We start from the raw sequence: 8,274 nt of genomic DNA, 5'->3' as shown, positions 1-8,274 counted from the left end.
AGAATTCAGCTGTAAATCTGTCTGGTCCTGGCTTTTTTTGATTGGTAGGCTATTTATTACTGCCTCGATTTCAGAACTTGTTATTGGTCTATTCAGGGATTCAACTTCTTCCTGGTTTAGTCTTGGGAGAGTGTATATGTTTAGGAATTTATTCATTTCTTCTAGATTTTCTAGTTTATTTGCATAGATATATTTATAGTATTCTCTGATGGTTGTTTGTATTTCTGTGGGATCAGTGGTGATATTCCCTTTATCATTTTTTATTGTGGCTGACAAAGACTTAAAAGCAACTGTTACAAAAATGCTCCAACAAGTAAGGGCTAACTTCCTTTAAATAAATGGAAAAATAGATAGTCCCAACAAAGAAATAGAAAATATAAAGAAAAGCCAAATGAAAGTGTTCAAACTGAAAAATACAATAACTGAAATGTAAAAACTCACTGAGGGGCTGAATGGCAGAATGGAGATGACAGAGGAAAGAGTCAGCGAGCTTGAAGACAGATCAATAAAAACTCCCCAATCTAAACAACAGAAAGAATAAAGATGGTTTACCACGAACTTCACCATATGGAACAAAAAGACAAGAAAATAAACAAACAACCAAAAAAAAAAAAAGGAAGAAAGGATAAAGATGGACAAGTCGGGGAGAGAATGGACAAGCCTCAGGGACCTGGGCAACAACAACAAAAGGCTGACCATTTGTGTCCTCAGAGTGCTAGGAGAAGTGAGTAACGAGTGCAGTGCAGAAAAAAAAATTGAAGAAATAATGACTAGAAACTTCTCAACTTTGGTGAAACACATGAAACCTACAGATTTGAGAAGCTCAGCAAACCCCAAAGAGGCTAAACCCCCCAAAATCCATGTCCCCCAATATTATCATCAAACTACTTAAAACTAAAGACAAAATTGAAATATCAAAAGAAACCAGAGGGCCGGGCACGGTAGCTAACACCTGTAATTCCCAGCGCTTTGGGAGGCTGAGGCTGGCGGATTGCTTGAGGTCAGAAGTTTAAGACCAGCCTGGCCAACATGGTGAAACCCCATCTCTACTAAAAATACAAAAATTAGCCGGGCATGGTGGCGCACACCTGTAGTCCCAGCTATTCAGGAGGCTGAGGCAGAAGAATCGCTTGAACCCGGGAGGCAGAGGTTGCAGTGAGCTGAGATCATGCCACTGCACTCCAGCTGGGTGACAGAGTGAAACTCCATCTCAAAAAAAAAAAAAAAAAAAAAAAAGAAGAAAGAAAAGAAAAGAAACCAAAGAAAAATGACATGTTATTTATAGAGTAACAATAACTCAAATAACTTGGAGATATCCCACAGAAATCATGGAGGTCAGAAGAAAGAAGAAGAGCATTTTTTAAATGCTGAAAGAAAACTATCAACTCAGAATTTCATATTCAGTGAAGATATACTTCAGGAATACAAAGTTAAGTAAAGACCATCTCAGAACAAAGAAAATAGAATTTTGTTGCCAGCAGAGCTGCTCTAAAAGTACATTCTTCAAAAAGAAGGGAAATGATACCAGAAGGAACTTGGGATACCAGGAATAAAGGAAGAGCAATAGAAGTGGTAAATATAGATGAATGTAATAGACTATTTTTCTTCTCTCAGTTTCTTAAAAATATGCTTGATGGGCCTTGTGTGGTGGCTCACGCCTGTAACCCCAGCACTTTAGGAGGCCGAGGCAGGGAAATCACTCAAGGCCAAGAGTTGGGACCAGCCTGCCCAACATAGTGAAACCCCATCTCTACTAAAAATACAAAAATTAGCTGGGCGTGGTAGTGCACACCTGTAGTCCCAGCTGCTCAGGAGGCTGAGGGGGGAAGATTACTTGAGCCCAAGAGGCAGAGGTTGCAGTGAGCTGAGACTGTGCCACTGCATTCCAGCCTGGGCGACAGAGCAAGACCGTGTCTCAAAATATAGATATAGATATAGATAGATACATATAGATATAGATTAGATATAGATATACATAAAGGCTTGATGGTTGAAAACCAAAAGTGTAACATCATTTGGTACAATGTATATAGGTGTAACACATACGATAATGACAAAATGAACCGGGCGGGGGGGGGGAAATGAAGGGCCCTATATGATGGTAAAGTTTCTGCATTCTACTCGAAGTGGTAAAATGTCATGAAAAGGTAGCTTCTACTTGGGGGCAATAAAAGTTAAAAAATGTCATGAAAAGGTAAGGATGTATTTTGTAATCTCTAGAGCAACCACTAAAAATATTATACAAAGAGATATAGTAAAACATACACATACACACAAAATAAATAGAATACTACAAAATATTCAAATGACCATAAAGAAGGCACTATATGGGAAACTGAGGAACAAAAAACAGAGGAAACAGAAAACAAATAATAAACTGGTAGGCTTAAATCCAAACATAAATAATCACATTAAGTGTAAATAGACTGAACAAATTAATTGAAAGAGATTGGCAGAATGGACTTTTTAAATGACCAAACTATACACTGTTTTACAAAAAAACTAGCTTAAAATTATATATGAAGGTTGAAAGTAAAAGGATGCAGCACATTCCAGAGAAATAAAAACTTATGTCCACACAAAAACCTGTACCTGAATGTTTATAGCAGCATTATTTATAATGGCTCCAAACTAAAAACAATCCAAATATCTTTCAACCAATGAATGGTTAAACACGCGACGGTACACCTATACCTTGGAATACTCAGCAAATAAAAGGAACCAGCTATTCATACACCCAACATCTTGAATGGATCTCAAGGGAATTATGCTGAGTGAATACAGCCAACCTCAAAAGGTTATGTATTACAGGATTCCATTTATATAGCACTCTTGAAATAACAAAATTATAGAGACGGAAGCAGATTCACAGTATTCAAGGGTTAATAAAGAGTGGGGAAGGAAAGGGGTGGCTGTGGCTATAAGAGGATAGCACAAGGGATTTTTGTGATGGAGTAATTTTGTATCTTTTTTTTTTTTTTTTTTTTTTTTGAGATGGAGTTTCATTCTTGTTACCACAGCTGGAGGGCAATGGCACGATCTCAGCTCACCGCAACCTCTGCCTCCCAGGTTCAAGCGATTCTCCAGCCTCAGCCTCCCAAGTAGCTGGGATTATAGGCATCCACCACCACGCCCAGCTAATTTTGTATTTTTAGTAGAGATGGGGTTTCACCATGTTGGTCAGGCTGGTCTCAAACTCCTGACCTCAGGTGATTCACCTGCCTCAGCCTCCCAAAGTGCTGGGATTACAGGCGTGAGCCACCACGCCCGGCCTGTATCTTGACTATAGTGGTGGTCACATGAATCTACATTTGTACATACATATCTACATACATCTACATACATAGGTATGTATTTTCTCATAACTAAATACATACATATACACATACAAATGAGTACACATACATCTAAGTAAGGTCATATTGGTGAAATCTGAAGGAACTCAGTGGATTGTATGAATGTCAATTTTCTGGTTGTGATTGTACTGTAATTATGCAAGATGTTGCAATTGGCGGGAGGCGGGGGGGCGGGGCTGGGTTAAAGCTATTGTATTGGTTGCTAGGGCTGCTGTAAGAAAGTAACACATGCCATGTGGCTTACGCAACAAAAATTTACCATCTCACAGGTCTGGAGGCCAGAAGTCCAAAATCAAGGTGGCAGCAGATTCAGTTCCTTCGGAGGGCTATGAGGGAAAATCGGTCCCATGCCTCTCTCTTTGGCTTGCAGATGGCCATCTTCTCCCTGTCTATTCACCTCACCTCCCCTCTATGTGTGTTTCTGTGTCTACATTTCCTCTTTTTAAGAACACCAGTCATTTTGGATTAAGGCCCACCCTAATGACCTCACTTTAACTTGATTACCTCTATAAAGATCGTATCTCCAAATCCTCACATTGTGAGGCACCAGAGTTAGAACTTCGACATGAATTTTGGAGGGGAAACAATTTAACCCATAAGAGGTATACATGGTTTTTCTCTACCTCTCACAACTACCTGCAAATATACAATTACCTCTAGATAAAAAGCATTTTTTTAAATAATGAAAACAAGGATAAAAGGAAAAGTATGGGAACAATTAAACTCATACAAAGTATGTTCTATGATCATAATGGAATTAGAAAAGAAATCAATAACCAAAGGAAAAAAAAACAGAAAGAATATCCAAGTACTTAATTAAGCAACATACTTCTGTTTGTTTGTTTGTTTGTTTGTTTGTTTGTTTGTTTGTTTGTGACAGCCCAGGCTGGATTGCAGTGCTGTGATCTTGGCTCACTGCAACCTCTGTCTCCCAGATTCAAGCGATTCTCCTGCCTCAGCCTCCCCAGTAGCTAGGATCCCAGGCATGCACCACCATGCCTGGCTAATTTTTTGTATTTTCAGTAGAGACAGGGTTTCACCATGTTGGCCAGGCTGGTCTGCAACTCCTGACCTCAAATGATTCACCTGCCTCGGCCTCTCAAAGTCCTGGGATTACAGGCATGAGCCACCACGCCTGGCCCCCTAAGCAACATGATTCTATATAACAATTTGATCAAAGAGAAAGTCTCAGGGGAAATTTTAAAATACACTGAACTACATGATAATAAAAATAATAAAAATACAGCATATCAAAATTTGTGAAATGCAACTAAAACATTGCTTAAATTTATAGCATCAATGCTTGTATGAAATAATTTATGTTACACACGCACTGTGGAATATCATCCAGATATGAAAATATTGGGGATGCGGAAAGAATTCTTGAATGTATTGTTAGGTGAAAAACAGTAAAAATCCTATATAGCTTGCTATCTTTGATGTGAGAAAATCAGAATAATTCACATCTGCTTGCTTCTATATAAGAAACACTGAAAGGATACACAATGAACTAATAAAAGTAATTATTAGGCCAGATATGGTGGCATGAGCCTGTTCATCCCAGCTAGTTGGGAGGCTGAGGCAGGAGGATTCATTGAGCCCAGGAGTTTGATTCCAGCCTGGGCAACATAGTAAGACTCCAGAGACCCTGTTTCTAAAAATATTTAAATATTAAGTAATTACCTGGGACAGATAGGGACAGAGGTAGGAGCATGATTTTTCAATGTATACCTTGCTTATAGTTTTCCTTTTTTACAAAATTGAGGTGAACTTTGCATAATATAAAATTAACCACTTTATACAAGTCTGTAGCATTTAATACATTCAAAACATGTGCAATCACCAACTTTATCAAGTTCCAAAACATTTCATACCACAAGAGAAGACTCTGTACACATTAAGCAGTGATTCCCCATTTTTCTTTCCCATCAGCCCCTGGCAACACCAATCTGCTTCCTCTATGAATTTACCTATTCTGGATATTTCATATAAATGGAATCAAACACTATTTGTCCCTTTGTGGCTGGCATCTTTCACACTGCATAATGTTTTCAAGGTTCACTCACATTGTAGCACGAAGGAGTACTTCATTCCTTTTTATGGCTGAAGTTCCATCAGTATGGATATACCACATTTTACATACCTATTTATCAGTTGGTACACATTTGACTATCATGAGTAATGCTGCTACGAACATTAGTGTACAAGTATCTGTTTGAGTCCCTGCTTTCAATTCCTTGGGGTATGTACCTGGGAGTGGAATTACTGGGTCATATAGTAATCCTACATTTAACTTTTCAAGGAACCACCTCTCTGTTTTCCACAGTGGCTGCACCATTTTGCATTCCAGCTAGCAATGTACTAGGGTTCCAATTTCTCCACATCCTCACCAATACTTGCTATTTTCTGTATTTTTTATTATAGTCATCCTAGTAAGTATGAGGTGCTATCTCATCATCTTAGTTCATTTTGCACTTCTGTAACAGAATTCCTAAGACTGTGTAACTTATACTGAACAGAAATTTATTTCTCACAATGCTGGAGACTGGGAAGTCCAAGACTAAGGACGCTTCATCTGGCATGGGCCTTTGTGCTGGTTCCTGGTGGAAGGGCAAAGAGAGGGTGAGAAAGAGAAAAGGAGGCCAAACTCATCCTCTTATAAGGAACCCACTAGTCTGGGCATGGTGGCTCATGCCTGTAATCCCAGCACTTTGGGAAGCTGAGGTGGGAGGATTGCTTGAGCTCAGGAGTTCAAGACCAGCCTAGGCAACATGGTGAAACCCCATCCCTACAAAAAAATACAAAAATTAACTGGGTGTGGTGGCACACACCTGTAGTCTCTGCTACTCAGGGGGCTGAGGTGGGAGGATTGCTGGAACCCAGTAGGTCAAGGCTGCAGTGAGCTGTGATCGCGCCACTGCACTCCAGTGTGGGTGACACAGGGAGACCTTGTCTCAAAAAAAAAGAAAAGCCACTCCCATGATAATGGCATTAATCAATTCATTAGGGCAGAGCCCTCATGGCCTAGTCACTTCTTAATGGTCCCACCTCCCAATACTGTTATGATGGTGATTAAGTCTGCAATACATGCTTTTTGAGGGCATATTCAAACCATAGCACTAATTGTGGTTTCTTTCCTTGCATTTTCCTAATGACTAATAATATTGAGATTTTTTTCATGGACTTGTTGTCTGTTTGTATATCTTCTTAGGTTTTGTTTTTCTTTGAGAACCCTATGAATATATTTTCTATTTGAAATTTTAAAATAAGTCCATTTTAAAAGGAAAAATATAAAGATCAAGTACAAGAGAAGAAACTAGATCACTATGGTAGGCAGAATAATGCCCCCCAATGATGTCAAAATTCTAACTCCTGAAGCTGGTAAATAGGTTACCTTACTTGGCAAAAGGACTTTGCAGGTGTGATTAAGGCTAAGGAGCCTAAAGTGAGGGGACTACCCTGGAGTATGCGTGTCGACCTGATATCATCACAAGGGTCCTTATGAGAGTGAGGCTAGAGATCAGAGTCAGAAAAAGAGGCATGATGATGGGAAGCAGGAGTCAGAGAGAGAGAGAGACAGAGGCTGAAGATGCTACACTGTGGCCCTGGAAGACAGAGGTAGTGGTCCTGGAGTCAGGAATGCAGGTGCCTCTAGAAGTAGAAAAGCCAAGGAAACAGATTCTCCCCTGCAGCCCCCAGAAGGAAGGCATCCCTGCACACACCTTGATTTTAGGACTTCTAACTTCCAGAATTGTAAGATAATAAATTTGTGTTGTTTTAACACCACCAAATTTGTGGTTTCAAATCTGTTACAGCAGCAATAAGAAAGTAATCCCATCATGAATGTCCCGCTCCTTCCAGAAAATGGCATTCCCTGATAACCGCCTCACCAATGCTCACTCTCAGGAAGCACAGCTGAGTCCCACATGTCTCCTAAATCCCTGAGGGGAGGAGAAATGAACCACAAGGGGCAAAGTTGTGTTGTCCCATGAGGTGTAAAAACATTGATGGCAAAGCAACCCAGCATGTCACACATACCCCTCCAGAGAGATGCTGAGCTGTCACTCTTGTTAGATACATGTACATGACAGACAGGACTCCAAAGTCTTGTGAACATGTAAGACGTCATTACCCTTTACAGATGCTGAGCAAGGTCTACAGAAGTCAAAGCCAATAGGCTTTTTTTTTTTTTTTTTTTAATCCCCACTGCTGGTGTTACCTTCAGGTGGGAGCTGCAAGACTGAGAAGTTTACCAGTTGGCCGGGCACAGTGGCTCATGCCTGTAATCCCAACACTTTGGGAAGCCGAGGCAGGTGGATCACCTGAGGTCAGGAGTTCAAGACCAGACTGACCAACACGGTGAAGCACTGTCTCTACTAAAAATACAACAATTAGCCAGGCATGGTGGCATGCACCTGTGGTTCCACATACTCGGGAGGCTAAGACAGGAGCATCACTTGAACTCGGGAGGTGGAGGTTGCAGTGAGCCGAGATTGCACCACTGCACTCCAGCCTGGGAGACAGAGTGAGACTCTGTCTGAAAAAAAAAAAAAACAGAAGAAGAAGTTTACAAGTTGCCCTCCACAGCATTCCTCCTCCCTACCTGATTCCCAGAGTTCCACTGTAACCACAGCACCTGTCCACCTACAGGTCACTCATGCTGAAATGTCTGCATGTGGTTTTGCTTCATGTGCATCCTCTTTCAAAGCCCTAAACATACTTCTCATCTACTGTGTGTAATGTGTTCACTTCGTGGAGTTAGCCGCAGTGTGCAACACCACGTGATAAATGATCCAATCGCAGGCTAGGTAGCAGGTTCAAATAGCCAATGACCTATACATTTTTTCCAGCTTGTTCTAGCTTCAGACGAATGAGGATACCACCATCACTGTCATCACCTTCAAAGAAAAAAAAAACA

The sequence above is a fragment of the Pan troglodytes genome, chromosome 17, assembly GCF_028858775.2.
Source record: "Pan troglodytes isolate AG18354 chromosome 17, NHGRI_mPanTro3-v2.0_pri, whole genome shotgun sequence".
Lineage (NCBI taxonomy): Eukaryota > Metazoa > Chordata > Mammalia > Primates > Hominidae > Pan > Pan troglodytes.
This window is presented reverse-complemented; position numbering follows the sequence as displayed.